At 36.1% G+C, this 22,897-nt stretch overlaps 1 protein-coding gene and 1 pseudogene across 8 annotated transcripts in view; both read right to left on the bottom strand.

Annotated features, from left to right (window-relative positions):
• The window catches only part of LCORL (ligand dependent nuclear receptor corepressor like), a 192,069-nt gene that overhangs the window by 55,124 nt on the left and 114,048 nt on the right, over positions 1–22,897 (bottom strand). The window lies entirely within an intron of this gene.
• On the bottom strand, positions 4,843–9,567 carry LOC103658338 (annotated as a pseudogene).

The raw sequence follows: 22,897 nt of genomic DNA, 5'->3' as shown, positions 1-22,897 counted from the left end.
ATGAAATCTCAGATGACTGTAATCCTAGCTGACCCCCTGATGGCAGCCAAACATCCAGCTATGCTACTCTGAGATTCCCAGCTCAGAGAAAATATGAGATAATAAATGTTTGTTTTAAACTGCTAAATTTTGGGGATAATTTGCCAAATAGTAATAATAAATAATAAAGATTTTGATAAATGTTAGTGGGATGTTGCTGTAATAAAAATTTAAAACGTAAGTTTGGCTTTAGAACCAGGCAATGGGCTTCTGACAGAATTAACATTGTAAGCCAAAAAGTACCTTGAAGAAGTTGTTAATAGGAGTTTCATGGTTTTTGATAAGGTGTGTAGGGTAAGGATTTGTAGGACAATGAGGTAAATGTTACTGGAAAGTAGAGGAAAGAATTATTTTGTAGTGGCAGAAAGTTTTTTTATTTTAAAGATTTTATTATTTATTTGACAGAGAGAGAGACAGCCAGCGAGAGAAGGAACACAAGCAGGGGGAGTGGGAGAGGAAAAAGCAGGCTCCCAGTGGAGGAGCCTGATGTGGGGCTCGATCCCAGAACACCAGGATCATGCCCTGAGCTCAAGGCAGATGCTTAACAACTGAGCCACCCAGGCACCCCTGTAGTGGCAGAAAGTTTCATAACACTATTGTTTGCAGTAACTTGGAAAGTATAAAATGTGCCTAAATAAATGTGATCTATCTAGGGAAATTTTTTTTAAAGATTTTGACAGAGAGAGAGACATCGAGAGAGGGAACACAAGCAAGGGGAGTGTGAGAGGGAGAAGCAGGATTCCTGCTGAGCAGGGAGCCCAATGGGGGGCTCGATCCCAGGACTTTGGGATCATGACCTGAGCCGAAGGCAGATGCTTAATAGCTGAGCCACCCAGGCACCCCATCTAGGGAAATTTCTAAGCAAAGCAAAGTGCCCTCTGGTTTCTTCTTGCTAATTACAGTAACATACAAGAAGGGAGATAGACTAAAGGAAGAATTGTTAAACAAAAACCAGGTCTTGATTATTTTGAAAATTTTCAACTACACAGATAACAAATGAGGCTAAAATTAAGAAAGCTTGCGCTAAGACCAAATCAGGGGAACAGCCAGGAAAACAGCTTCCAAAAAATGATGTTTTTTCTCCAGATTTGACTCTCTTAATAATGTTGTGGGACTCATATGGATTTTCAATTTTAATTTTTTTTGTGTGGGGGGTGTCATTCCTTTAAACAAAAGAACTCTGGAGTTAGCCAAATCTTTCCAGGAAGTGTCTATTCAAGAATATTGGCTAAATCTCAGTAAGAATAGTAAGCTGTATACTGTTTTAAATTGCTTTATTCCCATCCTCCCTCCCTACTTTTGAGGAAGCCTGTCCCAAGGCAAAGGCTAACAATGTTATGGTTCTAGATATCCCTGTCCAATCATTAGCTGACCACTAAGTTAACAAAGAAGAGATGTTAATAGCCACATAACATAAAGAATACTGACTTTACAGAATTAGATCAGAAAAGTCATTAAACAAACAACACATAGCAACAACAAAACCTGAGGTGGGGGATAATCTGATTTCTACCAGTGTCACACTGTATTATTTAAAATATCCAGGTTTTAAACAAAACATTATAAGAAATGCAACAACAAACAAACAAACCAAACCAAAACAAAACAAAACAAAAAAACAAGAAAGAATGGCCCATACACAGGAAGGAAAAGTCAACAGAAAATGTCTCTGAGGAAACCCAGAGATTAAACTTACTAGATAAAAACTTTTAATCAGACATTTTAAATATGTTCAAAGACCTAAAGGAAATCATGTATAAAGGACTAAAAGGAAGTATCAGGAGAATATCTCAGCAAATAAAAAATAAAGTTTTTTAAAAGAACCAGCTAGAAATTCTAGAGTGGAAAGTACACTAATTAAAATGCAAAATTCACTAGGATGGATACAACAACAGATTTGAACTGGCAGAAAAAAGAATCCGTGAATTTGAAGATAGGAGGAAGGAAGGAAGGAAGGAAGGAAGGAAGGAAGGAAGGAAGGAAGGAAGGAAGGTGAGAAGGAAGGTAGGTAGATGAGAGGAGGGCACAGGAGAGGAGTAAGAAAGGACAAAAGAAAGAAAAAGAGTCTCAGAAACCTATGGAATACCATCAAGTGTACCAACATTCACAATGGTAGTCCCAGGAGAGGAGAGAAAGGCACAAAAGATAGCTGAAGAAATGGCAATGTCTCAAATTTGATTAAAAAAAACACACACACACACACAAAAAAAACCCTTTACCTACATATCCAAGAAGCTCAACAAACTCTAAGTAGGATAAACTCAAACAGAGCCACATTTAGATGTGTCCTAATGAAATGGTCAGAAACCAAAGACAAAGAGCAAGTCCTGAAAACAGCAAGGAAAAAAACTCAATTCATCATACACAAGATCCTCAATGAGATTAACAGCCAATATTACACCAGAACCCATGAAGGACAGAAGGCAGTGAGATGACATATTCAAGGAACTGAAAGAAGAAAGACTGTCAACCAAGAATTTTATATTCAGCAAAAGTATCCTTTGAAAACACAGGAGAAATTTAGATATTCTCAAATAAACAAAAACAGAAAACTTGCTTTAAGCAGACCTGACTGAATAAAAGGACACTGGAGAGTAACTCAAATCCTCACATAGAAATAATAAGCATCAGCACAGTAACTATATAGGTAAAATACAGTACAAATGTATTTTTTGGTAAATTATAAATGTATTTTTTGTTTGTAACTTTTTTCCTATCTAATTTAGAAGATAAGTGATAAAGCAATAATTACAGATCTCTCTCAGTGGACAATGTATAAAGATGTAACACGGAGGACAAAGGCACAGAGGGGGAAAATGAAATGGAGACATACAGAATCAAAGTTTTTCCATACTACTGAAATTAAATTGGTATTAATCTGAACTAGACTATTGTCTATTAGGATGTTAATCGTAATCCCCAGGACAACCACTAAGAATATACTTGAAAAAATGTAGTAAAGACACAACAAAGGACTTAAAATGATACACCAGAAAATACCTATTTAACAAAAAGAAAGTAATAATGGAAACAGAGAGAAAATTTAAAAAAAATATTGAAGGGGCGCCTGGGTGGCACAGCGGTTAAGCGTCTGCCTTCAGCTCAGGGCGTGATCCCAGCGTTCTGGGATCGAGTCCCACATCAGGCTCCTCCGTTATGAGCCTGCTTCTTCCTCTCCCACTCCCCCTGCTTGTGTTCCCTCTCTCACTGGCTGTCTCTATCTCTGTCAAATAAATAAATAAAATCTTTAAAAAAAAAAAAATTGAAAACAGATAGCAAAATGACAGATGTAAATCCTACCTTATCAGTAATTACATTAAATGTAAATGGAAAGGCAGAGATTGGCAAAATGTATTAAAAAGAATAACCCAACTATATGCTGTCAAAAGAGACACTTGAGTATGTTTTTGTAAAGATCTTATTTTATTTATCTGAGAGAGAGAGAGTGCAAGTATGAGTGGAGAGAGGGGCAGAGGGAGAGGGAAAATCAGACTCCCCACTGAGCAGGGAACCCGACACAGGGCTTGATCCCAGGACCCTGAGATCATGACCTGAGCTAAAGTCAGATGCTTAACTGACAGAGACACCCAGGCACCCCAAAAGGGACACTTTATTTTTTTGTGTTTTTTTTTTAATTTAAATTCAACTAACATAATGTAATTAGTTTCAAAGGTAGAAGTCAGTGATATATCAGTCTTATATAATACCCAGTGCTCATTACATCACATGCTCTCCTTAATGCCCAACACCCAGTTACCCCACCCCCCAACCCCCTTCCCTCCAGCAACCCTCAGTTTGTTTCCTATGATTAAGAATCTCTTATGGTTTGTCTCCCTCTCTGATTTTGTCTTTATTTTTCCCTCCTTCCCCTATGCTCTTCTGTTTTGTTTCCTTCCCCCCCCCCCATGCTTATCTTTTATTGGAGCATAATGTGCCTACATAGTAAGTACCTGATAAATGCTGAATGACCAAATGATTCCCAGGATGAGTTAGGCAGCTCAAAGTCCAAACATGGTGCGGGGGGNNNGGGGGGGGGGGATGACAAGCTCCTGGTGGTAAGCCACCGAGGCTTTGATCAAAGACATACATCTGAAAGTTTTATGTTAGAATAATAATCCCACACATCTGATTTCTGTGGAATGAGTAAGTCCCATCTCTAGCTCCTCTCCCCACCACAGTCACAGCAGTCAGATAAAGTTGAGGAGTTTATTAGGGAAATATGAGAGGCAAAGATATCCCAAGTGACGGAAAGAAAATTTTGAAAATGTCCCTTCAAGCCAAGTGGGGGTCTGGCTTTGACCTCCCCAAAAGGACAAGAAACTGGTGGGCTGGCAACAACATTCTCTGGTGGCTACCCTGCCAGGGCATAAGTGTCTCAGCCAGGACTGCCTCCCACCCCCCACCCACCCACCAAAGGAGGAAAGAGACAAAGACTGTTATAGAATCAATGCAGAGGCAATGAGAGCTGTAAGGAAAGTCTGAGAAAGAGAAAGAGAGGTGGAGAGGACCTTAACAAAGAGTCCCAGGCGTTTGACTCTGAGTGCCTCAAATACATCGACGAACAATTTCTACAAAATGTTATTTAAAAGATAAAGTGCCAAATGTTTGTTCCAAGAGCTCCCCTGGACGTCTTCCCACATGCCACATCACACACCAATGTACATGGCAAAACCCAGAGGCCACGTTTTTGGAAAAGAGAAAAACAAGAATAAGCCCTGTTGCTATTTAAGGAGAGAGGAAGGAGCTGAGGCTGCTGGGCCTGTGTTCCATAAATCAACTTCCCAGCAGAAGCATGGTATAGTTCTAGGTGAGGGTCTCACCTTTTGTCACCCATGCTTCAATGTTACTCTATTCTATGTTGGAGGGCTGTCAATTTCTTGTTTAGTGTTGCAAGTCTTCCACGACAAGACATATCAAACGAGTTGAGGAAATCCGAGATTTTCTTGTTGCTGCTGGTGACGACCTCAATGTATTCCCTGTTCGCCCAGTCCTGGTGAATCTCCCGCTGCACTGGACCCACCTGACCTGCCACAGCTGCTGCCTGAAGAGGACTTGTTTTGTTTCTTAAATTCCACATATGAGTGAAATCATATGATAACTGTCTTTCTCTGATTGACTTATTTCACTTAGCATAATACACTCTAGTTCCATCCACATCATTGCAAGTGGCAAGATTTCATTTTTTGATGGCTGAGTAATATTCCATTGTATATATATAACACATCTTTATCCATTCATCTGTCAATGGACATACGGGCTCTTTCCATAGTTTGGCTATTGTGGACACTGCTGCTCTAAGCATTGGGGTACAGGTGCCCCTTCAGATCACTACGTTTGTATCTTTGGGGTAAATACCTAGTAATGCAATTGCTGGGTCATAGGGTAGCTCTATTTTCAATTTTTTGAGGAACCTCCGTACTGTGTTCCAGAGTGGCTGCACCAGCTTGCATTTATACCAACAGTGTAAGAGGGTTCCCCTTTCTCCACATCCTCCCCAACATCTGTCATTTCCTGTGTGGCTACTTTTAGTTATTCTGACTGGTGTGAGGTGGTATCTCATTGTGGTTTTGATTTGTATTTCCTTGATGCCGAGTGATGTTGAGCACTTCTTCATGTGTCTGTTGGTCATTTGTATGTCTTCTTTGGAGAAATGTCTGTTCATGTCTTCTGCCCATTTCTTGACTCAATTATTTGTTCTTTGGGTGTTGAGTTTGATACATTCTATAGATTTTGGATACTAATCCTTTATCTAATAAGACATTTTCAAGTACCTTCTCTCATCCTGTCAGCTGTATTTTGGTTTGGTCGACTGTTTCCTTTGCTGTGCAAAAGCTTTTTACCTTGATGAAGTCCCAGTAGTTCATTTTTGCCTTTGTTTCCCTTGACTTTGGAGATGTCTCTAGCAGGAAGTTGCTGTGGCCAAGGTTGAAGAGGTTGCTGCCTGTGTTCTCCTCTAGGATTTTGATGGATTCCTGGCTCACATTTAGGTCTTTCATCCATTTTGAGTGTATTTTTGTGCATGGTATAAGAAAGTGGTCCAGTTTCATTCTTCTGTATGTGGCTGTCCAATTTTCCCAAAACCATTTGTTGAAGAGATTGTCTTTTTTATTGGATATTCTTTCCTGCTTTGTTGAAGATTAGTTGACCATAGAGTTTGAAGGTCCATTTCTGGGTTCTCAGTTCTGTTCCACTGATCTATGTGCCTGTTTTTGTGCCAGTACCATACTGTTTTGATGATTAAATCTTTGTTGTTGTTGTTGTTTTTAAGATTTACTTGAAAGAGAGAGAGAGCGAGCACAAGCAGGGAGAGCAGCAGGCAGAGGGAGAGGGAGAAGCAGGCTTCTTGCCACGCAAGGAGCCCGATGTGGGGCTCAATCCCAGGACCCTGGGATCATGACCTGAGCCGAAGACAGATGCTTAACCAACTGAGCCACCTCGGAGCCCCAATGATTAAAGCGTTGTAACAGAGCTTGAAATCTGGCATTGTGATGCCACCAGCTTTGGTTTTCTTTTTCAACATTCCTTTGGCTATTCAGGGACTCTTCTGGTTCCATACAAATTTTAGGCCTATTTGTTCAGCTCTGTGAAAAATGTTGATGGTATTTTGATAGGGATTGCATTGAATGTATAGATTGCTCTAGGTAGCATAGACATTTTAACAATATTTGTTCTTCCAATCCATGAGCATGGAACGTTTTTCCATTTCTTTTGTGTCTTCCTCAATTTCTTTCATGAGTGTTCTACAGTTTTCAGAGTACGATCCTTTGCCTCTTCGGTTAGGTTTATTCGTGGGTATCTTATGGTTTTGGGTGCATCTGTAAATGGGATTGACTCCTTGGTTTCTCTTCCTTTTGTCTCATTGTTAGAAATGTCTGTCTCACTGTATAGAAAGGAAACTGATTTCTGTGCATTGATTTTATATCCTGCCACTTTGCTGAATTCCTGTATAAGTTCTAGCAATTTTGGGATGAAGTCTTTTCCACATACAGTACCATGTCATCTGCGAAAAGTGGGAGTTTGACTTCTTTGCTGATTCGGATGCCTTTTATTTCTTTTTGTTGTCTGATTACTGAGGCTAGGACTTCTAGTACTATGAACAACAGTGGTGAGAGTGGGCATCCATGTTGTGTTCCTGTCCACAGGGAAAAGCTCTCATTTTTTTCTCCATTCAGAATATTTGCTGCAGGCTTTTTGTATATGGCTTTTATGATAATTGAGTTATGTTCCTTCTATCCCTACACTGTGCAGAGTTTTAGACAAGAAAGGATGCTGTACTTTGTCAATTTTTTTTTTTTTTTTTTTTTGCATCGAGAGGATCATATGGTTCTCTTGTCCTTTCTTTTAGTCATGTGATATATCACATTGACTGATATGTGAGTGCTGAACCACCCTTGTATCCCAGGAATAAATCCCACTTGGACGTGGTGAATAATCCTTTTAACGTACCATTGGATCCTACTGGCTAGTATCTTGGTGAGAATTTTTGCATCCATGATCATCAGGGATATTGGTCTGTAAATCTCCTTTTTGGTGGGGTCTTTGTCTAGTTTTGGGATCAAGGTAATCCTGGCCTCACAGAAAGAGTCTGGAAGTTTTCCTTCCATTTCGATTTTTTGAAACAGCTTCAGAAGAATAAGCATTAATTCTTCTTTAAATGTTTGGCAGAATGCCCCTGGGAAGCCATCCAGCCCTGGGCTCTTGTTTGTTGGGAGATTTTTGATTACTGTTTCTATTTCCTTGCTGGTTATGGGTTTGTTCAGGCTTTCCATTTCTTCCTGTTTCAGTTTTGGTAGTTTATACTTCTCTAGGAATGCATCCATTTCTTCCAAATTGCCTAACTTATTGGGATATAGTTGCTCATAATATGTTCTTATAACTGCTTGTATTTCTTAGGTGTTGGCCATGATCTCCCCTCTTTCATTCATGATTTTATTTATTTGGGTTCTTTCTCTCTTTTTTTTTTTATAAGTCTGGCCAGGAGGTTATCAATCTTATTAATTCTTTTAAAGAACCAGCTCCTAGTTTCATTGATCTGGTCTACTGTTCTTTTGGTTTCTATTTCACTGATTTCTGCTCTAATCTTTATTAATTCTCTTCTCCTGCTGGGTTTAGGCTTTATTTGCTGTTCTTTCTCCAGCTCCTTTAGGTGTAAGGTTAAGTTGTGTATTTGAGACCTTTCTTGTTTCTTGAGAAAGGCTTGTATTGCTATATACTTCCCTCAAAAGAGACACTTTAAATTTAAAGATCAAATATGTTGAAACAAACAGGATGAGGGGGGGGAAAAAGACATTACAAAAACATAACCAAAAGGAAGCTGGGGTGATTCTACTAATATCAGGCAAAATCTATTCTAAGACAAAAACTGTCAGTAAAAACAGAGAAGGTCACTTTATAACAATAAAGGTTCAACCTCTTAAGAAGATCTAATAAATATGTACCTAGGAACAGAGCCAAAAATACATGAAGATATAACAGAATTAAAGGAGAAATAAAACATTCAATATTAACTGGTGGAAACTATTTAATAAACCACTTAAAAAAAAGATTTTATTTATTTGTTTGTTTGTTTAGAGAGCGTGCATGAGCAAGGGGGGAGAGGGAGAGAGAAAATCCCAAGTCGACTCTACACTGAGCACAGAGCCCTATGCAGGGCTCAATCTCACGAGTCCAAGATCATGACCTGAGCCAAAACCAAGAGTTGGACACTTAACTGACTGCACCACTCAGGCATCCCTAAACCACTTTCAAAAATGAATAGAAATTCCAGAAAGAAGATCAACAAATAGAAGACTTCAACAACACTAAATTAACTCTATCTAACAAACATGCAGCACTCCATCCCAAAACAGCAGAATACATATTTCTGTCAAATGCATGTAGAGCTCTATGACCCAGGAACTACATTACTGGGTATTTATCCCAAAGATACAAATGTTGCAATCCAAAGGAACACCTGCACCCCAGTGTTTATAGCAGCAATGACCACAATAGCCAAACTATAGAAAGAGCCCAGATGTCCATCGACAGATGAATGGATAAAGAAGATGTGGTGTATACACACACACACACACACACACACACACACACACACACACACGGGAATATTATGTAGACATCAAAAAATGAAATCTTGCCATTTGCAACAATGTGGATGGAACTAGAGGGTATTATGCTAAGTGAAATGAGTCAATTAGAGAAAGACAATTATCATATTTCTCACTGATATGTGGAATTTGAGAAACAAGGCAGAGGATCATAGGGGAAGAGAGGAAAAAATGAAACAAGATGAAACCAGAGAGGGAGACAAACTATAAGAGAGTCAATCTCAGGAAACAAACTGAGGGTTGCTGGAGTGAGGGGGAGGGCGAAGAATGGGGTGGCTGAATGATGAACACTGGGGAGGCTATGTGTTATGGGGAGCACTGTGTATTGTGTAAGACTGATGAATCAGTACCCCTGAAACAAATAATACATTATATGTTAATAATAAAAAAAATGCATGTAGAAATTCTCTAAGACAAACCTCATGTCAGGCCACAAAACAAAAAGATTAAAAACATAAAAGATATGTCCTCCAAAATCCAAGGAATAAAACAAATAACAAAAGGAAATATGGGAAATACACATATGTAAAAATAGAAAAAAAAATCCTAAACATCTAATGAGTAAAAGACTGGGTCACAAAGAACATTAGAATATACTAAAAGTTTAATGAAAAGGAAAAGACAACATACCAAATGGGATGAGATGCAGCTAAAGCAGTGCTTAGAGGGCAATTTGTAACTGTAGACACACATATATTTTTTAAAGAAATGCAAACCAACAACCCATTTGGCTACATGCCTTGAGAGAAAATGAATTGAAAACCAAGCCCAAAACAAGCAAGAAGGAGGGAATAAATAAAAGGCCAGAGCAGAAAAAAATAAAGAATAGAAAAACAACAGAGAAGATCAATGAAACTAAAAGCTGGTTCTTTGAGAAGGTCAACAAATTCACAAACCTTTAGCTAGACTGACCAAGGAAAAAACTAGAGAAGATTTAAGTTGCTAAAATCAGGAATGAAGGAAGAGACATCACCACTAACCTTAAAGAAACACCAAACAGAATCAGAAAATACTATAAAAAATTATACAATAACAAATTAGATATCCTAACTCATATAACACTGTATGTTAACTATGCTGGAATTAAAAATAAAAATAATAATAAAAGTTTAAAAAAGAAATAAAACAAATTACATATCCTAAATGAAATGACTAAATTCTAGAAAGACATAAACTACCAAACTGACTCAAAGATGTAATAGAAAATGTAAACAGACCTGTAATAAAGAAAAACACCAAAACAATAACTAAAAAACTTGCTACAGAGAAAAGCCCCGGGACAGATTTACCAGTGAATTCTATTAGACATTAAAAAAACTAACACCAAATCCTTCACAAACTCTAAAAAAGAGATGAGGAAAGAACACTTCCCAATTCTTTCTATGACAGCAACATTAGCCTATATCAAACTCGACAAGGAAATCACATGAAAAGAAAAGTCCCATGCCAAACGAAAACCATCCATTATGAAGAGACACAAAAATGCTAAATAAAATACTATCAAACAGAATCCAGCAACACATAAAAAGAACTATACACCAAGAATTTATCCCAAGAATGCAAGGTCAGTTCAACATATAAAAACTAATCAGTCACTTTAATAAAACATTAATAAGAGACAAAAGACAAATCTCCATAGATGTAGAAAAGCACTTGAAAAATCCAGTAAGCTTTCAGGCTAAAAACACTGAACAAGCTAGGAATAGAAGAAAACTACCTCAACTTAAGAAAGGATGCCAATGAAATATTCAGAAGTAACATCACATTTAATGGTGAAAGACAGAAAGCTTTCTACCTAAGATCAGGAATAAGACAAGAATATATGCTCTCAGCGCTTCTATACAACATATATTAGAGGTTCAAGGCAGGGCGGTTAAGCAAGAAAAAGAAATAAAAGGCATTTAGATTGGAATAAAGCTCTGTTTGTACATAACATAATCTCTTTAAAATTTTTTTTACTTTAATTCCACTATAGTTAACATACAGTGTTATATTAGTTTCACGTACAATATAGCGATTCATAACATAATCTTACATATAGAAATTTCTAAGGAATCCAAACACACAAAATTTTAGAGCTAATGATTAAGTTTAGCAAGGCTACAGAAAATCGTATCAATAAACAAATATCAATTTTACTTCTACACAACGGCACTAAACAATTCCAAAAGGACATAAAAAAATAATACCATTTACAACAGGATCACAAAGAATAAAACACTTACAGAAGTAAGTTAACAAACGAAGTGGAAGTTTTGTATGCTAAAAATGATGAAACTTAAAAACCTAAATAAATAGAAAAACATCCTGTGTTCAAGAACTGGAAGATGTAATATGGTTAAGATGGTTAATACTCCCCAAAGAAATTCAACACAATCCCCATCAAAATCCCAGCTGGCATTTTTGTAGAAATTGGTGGGTTGATCTAAAATTCATATGGAAATGCAAGGAATCCAGAATAGCCAAAAAAACAAACAAAAACAAACAACGCCCCCCACCCAAAACCCAAAACCAAACCAAAACAAAAAACCCTTGAAAAAGAAGAACTAAATTGAAGGGTTAGCATGTCCTGACTTTGAAAATTACTATAAAGTGCGATAATCAAGACAGGGTGTTACTGGCATAAAGTTAGACATATAGATGAATGTATAGATGAGCCCCAAAATAAACCCTTATAGTCTATTTTTGATATGAGCACCTAGACCATTCAATGGGGGAAAGAATAGTCTTTTCAACAACAATGCTGGGACAACTGGATATTTACATACAAAATGAAGCTGGATCTCTACCTTATACAATATATAATAATTAACTGAAAATGGATCAAAGACCTAAATAGAGGAGCTAAAACCTTAAAAATCTTAGAAGAAAACATATATGTAAATCTTCATAACCTTGGATTAAGGCAACAATTTCTTACGTATGGCACGAAAAGCACAAGCAAAAGAAAAAAATAGATATATTGGATTTGATCAAAATTAAAAACCTTTGTACTTCAAAGGACACTACCAAGAAGTAAAAAGACAATCCACACAATGAGTGTTAATATTTATAAATCATGTCTGATAAAAGTCCAGTGTCCACAGTATATAAAGAACTCTTCTTACAAATCAACAAAAAAACACAAATGCCCAAATAAAAAATGGCAAATGATTTGAGTAGATATTTCTCCAAAGAATATATTAATAGCCAATAAACACATGAAAAAGATGCTTAACATCATTGCTCACGAGGGAAATGCAAATCAAAACCACAATGAGATATCATTTCATACCTAAAAGGAGCATTATAATAAAAAATGCAGATAAAGTGCTCCTGAGGATGTGAAGAAATCTGAACCCGGAAACACTGCTGGTGAGAATGCAAAATGGTGTAGCCACTTTGGAAAACACATTGGCAGTTTTTCAAAAATGTAAACATATGGCTCCAGTAAATTCCACTCCAAGGTATATACCCAAGAAAACTGAAAACATATGTCCAAGCAAAAATGAGTGCATGAATGTTCATGGTAGCATTATTCACAACAGCCAAAAAGTAGAAATAACCCAAATGAATATCAACTGGTGAATGTATAGATAAAATGTCATATATCCATAAAACAGAGTATTATTCAATCATAAGAAGGAATGAAGAACTGACACACACTACAAGGATGAACCTTGAAAACATTATGCTAAATGAAGTCTGCACATTGTATGATTCCATTTATATGAAATGTCTAAAACGGGCAAATCTATAGAGACAGAGAGTAGACTTAGTGGTTGCCAGGTCCTGGGCGAGGACAGGAAAAGGATAAGGAGTGAATGCTAATCTGCTAATGGGTTTCTTTTTTAGGATGATGAAAATGTTCTGGAATCAGATAGCAGTGATGGTTGTAAAATTTGGTGAATGAGTATACTAAAACCCACTAAATTCTGTACTTTAAAAAATGTCATAGTATGTGAATTATATCTCAATTAAAAAAAAACAGAAAGGAGGGATAACTCAGCGGAACATGACAGATCCAAGAGCCATAAAGAATTATTCTTAGACCTTAAGATCTAATCAAAGAATTCTCAACTTTTACCCAGCTGGTGTTCAGATTTGCTATGAATAGTGACCTCTGTGTGCACCCCTTTTCCGCAATTCTGAGTAGGAGTGTTTACAGTGGTTATCCTATGCCTGTTCCAGCACTCTATGTCGGGTGTATGTGGACAGGAAGCTTGTCTTTTTACTTTTAAAGGTCTACGGATCAAGATGAACTGTACTTGAAGTGCTGTACTTAAAAAGCTGCACCCAAAAGACCTTATTTGCACCTGGAACTAAATTAGTATTGTGAGATAATACTGTAATAACAGTAAGACTTTTGAAGGTCTTGGGCAAAGATGAGTATATTTTGCATACGAAGAGGGATGTGAGTCACTGGGGACAGACTGATTCCAACTTTCCTGTATTCACACCTTTGTTTAGTATTCTCCCACACTGATAGCATATAATGCCATTGTTTACCTAAGAGGAATAGTTGCTCTTGGAATCATTCTAAGAATACTGATTAGGTTGTCTCAATTATGAGATCATCAATGTGGAATATATAAGTTACTAATCCAGTAAAATGTTTTAAAGGTCAGGATGGTGGCATTTTTGTAATCTTTTCCCATCCCCATTTCCTTTCTCTCCATGTTTGATAGCTAAATTAACAACAATTAACACTGGTTTAGCACTTTATAGAACAAGAAGAACTCTGATGTATGCTGGTATCATTTAATGTCAAGAATCATATTAGTACAGATAATGATATAATGAAAGATAAAAAGGAAAGCAAAGCCCTATAGAACCATTTATAGTACATTTTTTGACATTGCCTTTTATTTTTTCCCAAGTATTTTACTTCTAAACATTTCAATCTATAGAAAAATTTGAAGAGTACAATGTACTTTCACTAAATTTTACCTCTATAGATTCAACAACTGTTGATTTTTTTATCACTTGCTTTACATATACACAAGTTATTTACAGGTGAAGCACTTGCAGATGTCATGAATCCTTAACCTGAAATACTTGGGTAATAAAGAACATTACCATACATGACTATAACGACATTATCCCTTTCAAGAAACACAAACAATAATGCCCTCAACTTTCCCAATTATGCCCTTTACAGCCTTTTTTCTCCCCAATCTCAGGATGCAATCAAGAAAAACATGTTGTATTTGACTGTCATGTGTCTCCAGTCCTCTGCTTTTTTTTTTCTTTCATGCCATTTAGTTCTAGCATGTTCCACAATTTGGGTTACATTCCTCATCATTTAGGCTCAGATTTAATCATTTTTATGGGAATAGTACCATAGGTGATATGCCTCCTTGGAGTATCAGTTGGTCCCAGTATCAGTTGATGGGGTTTTGGAATATAGGTGAGGTTTGGTGGGGTGAGGTCTGGAGCCAATGACTAAGAAAGAATTCTTGAAGCGTCTTTGGTGCAAAATGGTTGTTTTATTAAAGCATGGGGACTGGACCCGTGGGCAGAAAGAGCTGCTGCACCAGGGTTGAGAGGGGTGGCTGATTATATACTTGAGAGTTGGAGGAGGTAAGGAAAAGGGAGGTTTTCAAAATGATTTTCATACGTTAAAGAAGACTCCCAGGATGCCATAGTCAAGTTAAGGTGGTTTTTCCTTCTAGCAAGGCATTAACATGAAGAGAGCTGGGAGCTTCCTGGATGAATGTCACAGGCATCCCACCCAGAAGAAGCACGGGGGTGGGGGGGGGGGTGGTTTGCAGTATGTCAGCTTATACTTTGTCTTCAGCTAGCTGCCTGCTCCTTCATCATCAGTGATGCCATCCATCACTTGCTTTAAGGTGATACCCAACAAATCTCTCCATTGTGAAGTTACCTTTTCTCCTTTGTAATTAGTAATCCATGGAGTAATACTTTAATGGGATTACCCTGTTGGCCAACATTCAACATTCCTCAATCCTTTTAGCATGATTGATGACTCCTGCAGAATCAATTGTTACACTAGTGATTGCAAAATGGTAATTTTGTAATTCCATTATTCATTCTCTATTTTTACGTAGCATTCTTTTAAAAAGTGCCTTCTCTTCTGTGAAGACCCTTATCTTTTGTTTTTATCACTATGGACTCATGGGTTGTTTCTTGTTATCTAAGGTCCATGCCATTGTTGTTCATTTTAATGTACATACTGTCCTAAATTTAGCCAGTCTAAACCCCTTCAAGTTGGTCCTTGTATCCTTTTGATATGTCTCCTGTTCGTGGGGACTTATTTTTTAGCATATAAGAAGACACTCCACGTCCACTTTCTACTTTTCCTGTCCCTGACTTAGAATCAACCAATACTGCAAATATCCTATTTTTCCTTTTTGTGGTAGGGAGTGCTATTGAGACATCAAGGTTTGGATGCTAACTGTGGTCATTGCCCCTGTGGTGTCACTGCTTCTAGAATCTTACAACAGGCAAAGCTAATAAATACCATTTATGTAAGCAGTTTATAAATATATATATACACACATATATAAGTATGTATATATTTAAATCAGGAATTCATAGATACCTCTAATAACATAGCACTGTTCTTTTTCCTCCTCCATTCCATATTTTTATTCCTTTCTCCAACAGAAAAAACTCTCAGAATTACTAGACCAATACCGCTGCCAAAAAATGTTAATCCTTAAAATATGTCCAACTGAGAGTACAGAGTAGTAGGTTAATTATTTAATTTTCTCCTGTGTTCTGTAGTATCAATATGATATACAGTTAGGTTTATTTGGTTTTTTGTTGTTTGTACTCACAGGGTTCATTCTCCCATCCTTGCCGATTTAATTTTATTTTTTTAAAAATGCTTAAGATTCTTGCTCTCCCCGCCCCCCGCACACCCCTTCCAAAAAAAAGTAAAAAATAAACATGTTCAAAAGTCAAAACTATGTAAGACTCAAATAAGTTTCACCTATTTTCCTTTATTTTCCACTGCTCCCGAAGTAACCAATCTCATTAGTTTCTAGTTTATCCTTCTGTGTATTTGTGTAAAAATAAACAGATTCATATATTCTTCCTTCTTCTTTCTTAAAAGTGAACATACTATATACAATATGCAGTATATCTTTGCCTCTTGCTTGTTCCACTTAAAAATATATACCCAGGGGGCGCTGGGTGGCTCACTTGGTTAAGTGTCCAACTCTTGATTTCAGCTCAGGTCATGATCTCAGGGTCTTGAGATCAAGTCCCACATCCAGCTCCTCTCAGTGGGGTGTTTGCTTGAGATACTCTCGCCCTTTCCCTCTACCCTTCCCCCTGCTCTCTCAAAAAATAAATCTTAAAAATATATATATATATATACACACACACACCCAGGGAATTAATCATTCTTATCAGTTCACAGAGATGTTCTTCATTCTTCATTCTCTAGTTCCATGTCTGTCTGTCCACTATATGTTTCTACCACAAAACAGTCAACATATTTCTTATGGATGGGCATGTAAGTGACTTCTATATTTTGCTATTATAAGTAACGCTGAAATGAATAATTTTGTGCATGTACTTTCAGGTAAATTCCAAAAAGTGAGATTACTGGATCAAAGGGTAAATATATATGTAGTTTTAATAGATATTGCCTTATACTCCTTGTAGGAAGTGTATCATTTTGTACTTTCCACAACAGTGGATGAAAGTGATTGTTTCATAGGTACCCTAACAGAGTGATGTAAGGCTTCTGAATCTTGGCCAATCTAATATAAGAGAAATGGTTAACTCACTATTGTTTTAATTTACAGTTCAAGGACCATTTGAATGTCTTATTTTTCTGTGTGTAATACTCTGTTCTGCCTTTTGTCAATTATTTTATTGGATGTCTGATCTTTTCTCCCCCTCTTAGTTTAAAAAACTTACATAATAGAGATTAACTCTTTGTGATACACCTTGCAAATAATTTCCTCCAGTTTGTCTTTGTCTCCTAACTTTTACTATGGAGTTTCCTTCCTAGGCAAATTATTTTTTCTTTTTTGATATAAATGACTCTCAAATGTAGTCAATATTTTATTTCATCTGGACTTCAAACGACAGAGAAAGCCTTTGCCCTATATCTGGATTACAACAGAATTCACTGATACTTTCCTCCAGTATGTACATGGTTACATTATTTTGTATTTAAATCTCTTATCCAATTTGAAATTTATTCAAGTACACATAAGGTATAGATTTAATTTTGTCTTTTTCCAATTGATTTTCCAGGTGTCCTAAAACCATTTATTAAACAGTCCATCTTTTCCCCCATTATTGGTAATGCCACCTGCCTGTGTCATATGAGAATTTCCCTGGGTATCTGGGTCAATATCTCAATGAGATTGCTTGTCCATTTGGGTGACAGTATTACAATTTTAATTACAGAGGTTTTAATATTTGGAAGACCCAGTGCCAGCACTTTAAAAAAATCTGTTCTTCATATTTGTTTTCCATATATTAGCTCCAAGGAAAAGTGGGGGATGGGGGAAGGAGAACTTTAAGGGATCATATGAAATTAATATATTAATTTAGGGAAAACTGAAATTATTTGTATGTTTATTCCAAAATATTGTGGGGTTTTTGCTACTGTAAATGGTATTATATCATCTGATTAAGTGTATATGAAAGTCACTAATTATTCATTTTATGTATCTTGACACTGCTGAATTCTTTTACTGTTTGAGTTAGTATTATTATCAATGCTCTTGGTTTTCTATTATCATTTGCAAAGAGAACTAGCTATATTTCTTCTTTTCCAATTTGTATGAACCTAAAGCAGTTCTCTCGTCTGATTGTCCAAACCTCTAACACGATGTTAAATAGTGGGGACTGAGAACAATCCTGTCTTGTTCCGATTTTAATGGGAATGCTGCCAGTATTTCCACATTAAATGTTATGCTGTATTTAAAAATAGGGTATATGTGTTTTATTAAAGAAATATGCATCAATTCCTTTTTTATTGATTATTTTTATCATGAACACATGTTGAATTTTGCCAGAGGTCTTTTCAGCATCAGTGGAGATGAACCTTATTTTTTGTTCCTCCTTAGATTAACAGGTGAATTATATTAATGGATATCCTAAAACTGAACCATTCTTGCATTACTGGAACAAATCTCATTTGACCATGATGTATTATTTTTTTATTGTAGCACTGAATTCTGTTTGACATTTTCTTTTCTTACTGTAACACAGAACTCTGTTTGACATTTTTGTATTGATAGGAGACTGTTCTGTAGTTGTATATGTGTTAACTATCTTTATGACTTCTTTTTTTTTAAAGATTTTATTTATGTATTCAACAGAGATAGAGACAGCCAGAGAGAGAGGGAACACAAGCAGGGGGAGTGGGAGAGGAAGAAGCAGGCTTCCAGTGGAGGAGCCTGATGTGGGGCTCGATCCCATAACGCCGGGATCACACCCTGAGCCGAAGGCAGACGCTTAACCGCTGTGCCACCCAGGCTCCCCCTTTATGACATTTTTATCTAGATCAGTTTCATACTCATGTTAAAATAATTAGGATACTTTTTTATGTTCTGGAAATGGCTAATCTTAGGTTTGGTAAAATACAACTTTTAAATTTTCTGGGCTGATGTTTTGTTGAGTTTTTTGATACTTTTTCCTACTTAAAAAAAAGGCTTGTTTAAGCTTTCTATCTCCTCTTATAGACAGAAGTCTATCTCTTCTGAGATAAGATTCTGGTAAGCAGGATCTTCCTATGTAATTATCCATTTCATCTAAGTTGTAGAAAATACAATCAGCAATTTTGTTTTCTTCCCTTTCTTCCCATTTCCAAGAATGTTTACATTGCAAGGGGACAGGACTTTTGAGTTTTTTGTTATTCACATTTCCACCTTTATTGTATTATGGTTGAAAAAATGTTTTTATGTGTTGTTTGTACTTTATGGAACTTTTTTAGGATTCTTTTTGACTTAGTTTGTCAATTTTTTGGTGAATGTTCCCCATACACTTGAAAAGAAAGTATATTTAAGTTACCTGATGACAGAGTTCAATATATACCCATAAACTATCCCCTACTATTAAGTTCTCTATATCTTTACTTATTTTAAATTCATTTCACCTATCTTGGACTCAAAGTGACATGTTAATACTCCTATGTATTTGTTCCTTCCTCTGAATTTTCTGTAAGTTTTTGCTTTATGAAGGTGGCTGCTATCTTATTTGGTACACTGATATTAATAAATGTCCTATCTACTTTATGAGTTATGACCTTTAACAAAGTCTTTTGTCTTCAAGACAAAGTCCTCAAGACAACCAATATAATTTGGTACATAACAGAAATATTTTGAATATTCATATTTAATTGTACAGAATATTTTTTAAAATGTTTAACCCAATGGTTAAAATTTCACAAATTAAAAAAAATTTATTCCTTCATCAAGGGTATTCTTATATAATGGTCTTTTTTTACTACAATGTGTGTGGGGCTGAAGAACACTATTAGGTATAATTTATCATCACTGACTTGATTCATGCTAAGGTGCCAGCAATTTTAACCAGCATTGCTTCTGTACCATCGGTTCAAATGTCAACATGGTGAAAGTGACAAATAACATCTTAGAATTATTTTTTTTTAAAGATTTTATTTATTTATTTGACAGAGATAGAGACAGCCAGCGAGAGAGGGAACACAAGCAGGGGGAGTGGGAGAGGAAGAAGCAGGCTTCCAGTGGAGGAGCCTGATGTGGGGCTCGATCCCAGAACGCTGGGATCACGCCCTGAGCCGAAGGCAGACGCTTAACAACTGAGCCACCCAGGCGCCCCTAGAATTATTATTTTTTTAAATAGTTTGGACCTTGCAGATTCCTTGAATGAGTCTCAGCAACCCCAGGGTTCCACGTATCACACTTGGAGACCTACCATCCTATGAAAACCTAATATATTTTTATCCCATAATAAATAGTACACTGGAAGGCAATATAGAAAAATGGTTGGAAGTACATCCTTGTGTCAGATATACCTGGAATCAGGTTTCAGCTGCTTTGATTACAGGCTTTGTAACTTCGGGCAAGTAACTTCATAAGCCATAATTTGTTTATCTGTAAAGTGATTCTACTAATAGCATCTAAAGGAGTTGCTTCAAGGATTAAATGAACTAATACACATAGGGCGTGTATCCAGTATCTCTTACATAGTCCTCAGAAAGCACTAGCCTAATTATTTAATTTTTATATAATACAGCTATTTTTTTTTTAAGATTTTATTTATTTGACAGAGAGACAGCCAGCGAGAGAGGGAACACAAGCAGGGGTGTGGGAGAGGAAGAAGCAGGCTCTCAGCAGAGGAGCCTGATGCGGGGCTTGATCCCAGAACGCCAGGATTAAGCCCTGAGCCGAAGGCAGACGCTTAACAACTGAGCCACCCAAGCACCCCACAATACAGCTATTTTCTAACAATCCCTATCAGGAGAAGAAAAATCAAAGACACTAATTTGGGTACTTTCTCTAAAACAAAAGCTTAAAAAATGAGCAAAACCTTTGAAGTATTAAATTCCTGAAGTTTTAGAATACAAATTTTCAGATATTGGTATATTGTGACATTTTAAAGCCTTTTTAAAAAATTGACCTTTTAATCTTGTCTATCTTCTCCATTTTATTTAAAAAAAATTATTTTAGAGAGAGAGAAAGCATGAGTGGGAGGGGCAGAGGGAGAAGGAGAGAGAATCTGAAGCAGGGTGCGCAGAGCACAGAGCCCAACATGGGGCTCAGTCTCTCGACCCTGACATCAGGACCTGAGTGGAAACCAAGAGTCAGATGCTCAAGCAAATGTGCCACCAGGGACCCCCTATCTTTATTTTACCTTTGCATTCCATTTCACTGATTTCATTCATATCTTCATTTGTCTTTCTCCAACTTATTTAGTGTTAGCTTTTTTTTTAACTCCTTCAGTTAGATGTATGGTTCACACATTAAATTTCTTTCTCTTAACTTAAGAATTTAAGTTTATAAATTTCCTTTTACCAGATCAGCTCGTCCAATAAGTTTTTAAAAATTTCTTTTTAATATCATCCAGTGTTAAGTATATTCTAATAACTATTAGTTCTTCATCCCCCGAATTACTTAGAAATGTCTTTAAATTTCCATACATTTATTTATTTAAAGTTATCTTTTTGTTATTGATCACCATCTTAATTGAACTGTATCAAGGAATATGGTATGTATAATATCAGTTTTTACTTGTTGATAATTCAATGCACAGAATACAATTTTTATAAAATTTCAAGTATACTTGAAAAAATGTTTACAATGTTTAATCTACCAACTTGATGATGGCTGGGTTCAGAGTTCTACAGATGTCCAATTAGCTCAAACTTACTATGTCATTCAAATATTCTTTCTTCTCATTAAGTCTATTTGACATAACCAAGACAAACCCTCCCTCTACGATGTTCTGCTTATACATTTAATAACTTCCGCTTCATATTTTCAAGCTACGATACTCTGGTATACATATTCATAATTGTCATGGTTTCCTGGTTAACAGTACTTTTTATCATGATATTAAAATCCTATTAATTTTTAATATTTCCCTTTGACTTTATGAAGTCATTATATTTGATGTTAATATGTTGTTACATGTATCTGGTCAGGCTTTTACTGGCGTATATTTCTTCCCAGGCTTTTACCTTTTCAAGGAGTCTTTTATGAAAAACATAGAGTGGATCTGAATTTTTATTGTATCTAATCATGTTTTAATTGGAGACCTCATACTCTATTTAGATAACTGATATTTCCATTTACTCTTATTTTTTGCTTTTATAGGTCCCAGTTTTTCTTTTGAAATTATTTTTTTCCATACAATTTCCCCTTTTCTACTGGTTTGAAACTACCTCTAGATCTATTATTACTTAGTCCAGAAATTTTCACATGCATTATTTTTCCTTGTCAAAGCCTGAAGTCAATAAATATATATGTCCTATTAAAAGCACTGTACAATGCTTAACTTCTAGTCACACCACTCTAGGCTTATATGTTCTTATTGTCAGGTATTACAGGATCTTTAATCCCACAAGTAGATATTATTTTATGCAATCAGTTTTTCTTTAGATTTACCCCAACAATTATCAATTTTTTTTTTCACTCCTCCTTGCATCTCAGACTTTCTTTCCAGGATAGTTTTGTTTCTTCCTCAGGTATAAACTCGATTTTTGTTTCGTTTTGTTTTGTTTTTAAAGAGAAGTCTATTGGAGGTAAAGCCTCTGTTTTCTTTTTAACCTGCAAATAAATCTGTTCCTTGAAAGACCATTAACCAGAATATAAAATCCTAAATTGATAGCCATTTTTCTTTTGTAGGGTTCACTTTTCAGAAGCCAACTGTCAGTCTATTGTTTGACTGTAGGTAATCAGTCCTTTAGTTCTGGCTGTTTTCAAGATTTTCTCTTTTTCTTGGTCTTTTTGTTTTTTCTGGTCTTCTTTAACTAAGTCTGATGTGAATTTATTTTCTTTCATCTTGTTAGGTAACACTAGTATCCCTGAATATGATTTCTATCTTTCATAAATTCTAAAAAAATCTCAGGCAGTAAGTACCTCTTTGAATATTGACCCTGTTAAAGCCTATTTATAATCTCCACTTAAAACTCTGATTAGATATACAATAGCTCATTTCACTGTATCCTCCATGTCTCTTAGCATCTTTCACATTTTACATGTCTTTGCTGCACTTTTTTGTGGCTTCTTCAGATCTTCTCAATTATCAATTATCCTCACTATTTATAATTGGCTATTTAAACTTTAAGTTTTTAATTT

Source organism: Ursus maritimus, unplaced genomic scaffold (assembly GCF_017311325.1).
Source record: "Ursus maritimus isolate PB19 unplaced genomic scaffold, ASM1731132v1 scaffold_8, whole genome shotgun sequence".
Classification (NCBI taxonomy): domain Eukaryota; kingdom Metazoa; phylum Chordata; class Mammalia; order Carnivora; family Ursidae; genus Ursus; species Ursus maritimus.
The sequence above is the reverse complement of the archived record's forward strand: the minus strand, read 5'-3'. Positions and strand labels throughout refer to the sequence as shown.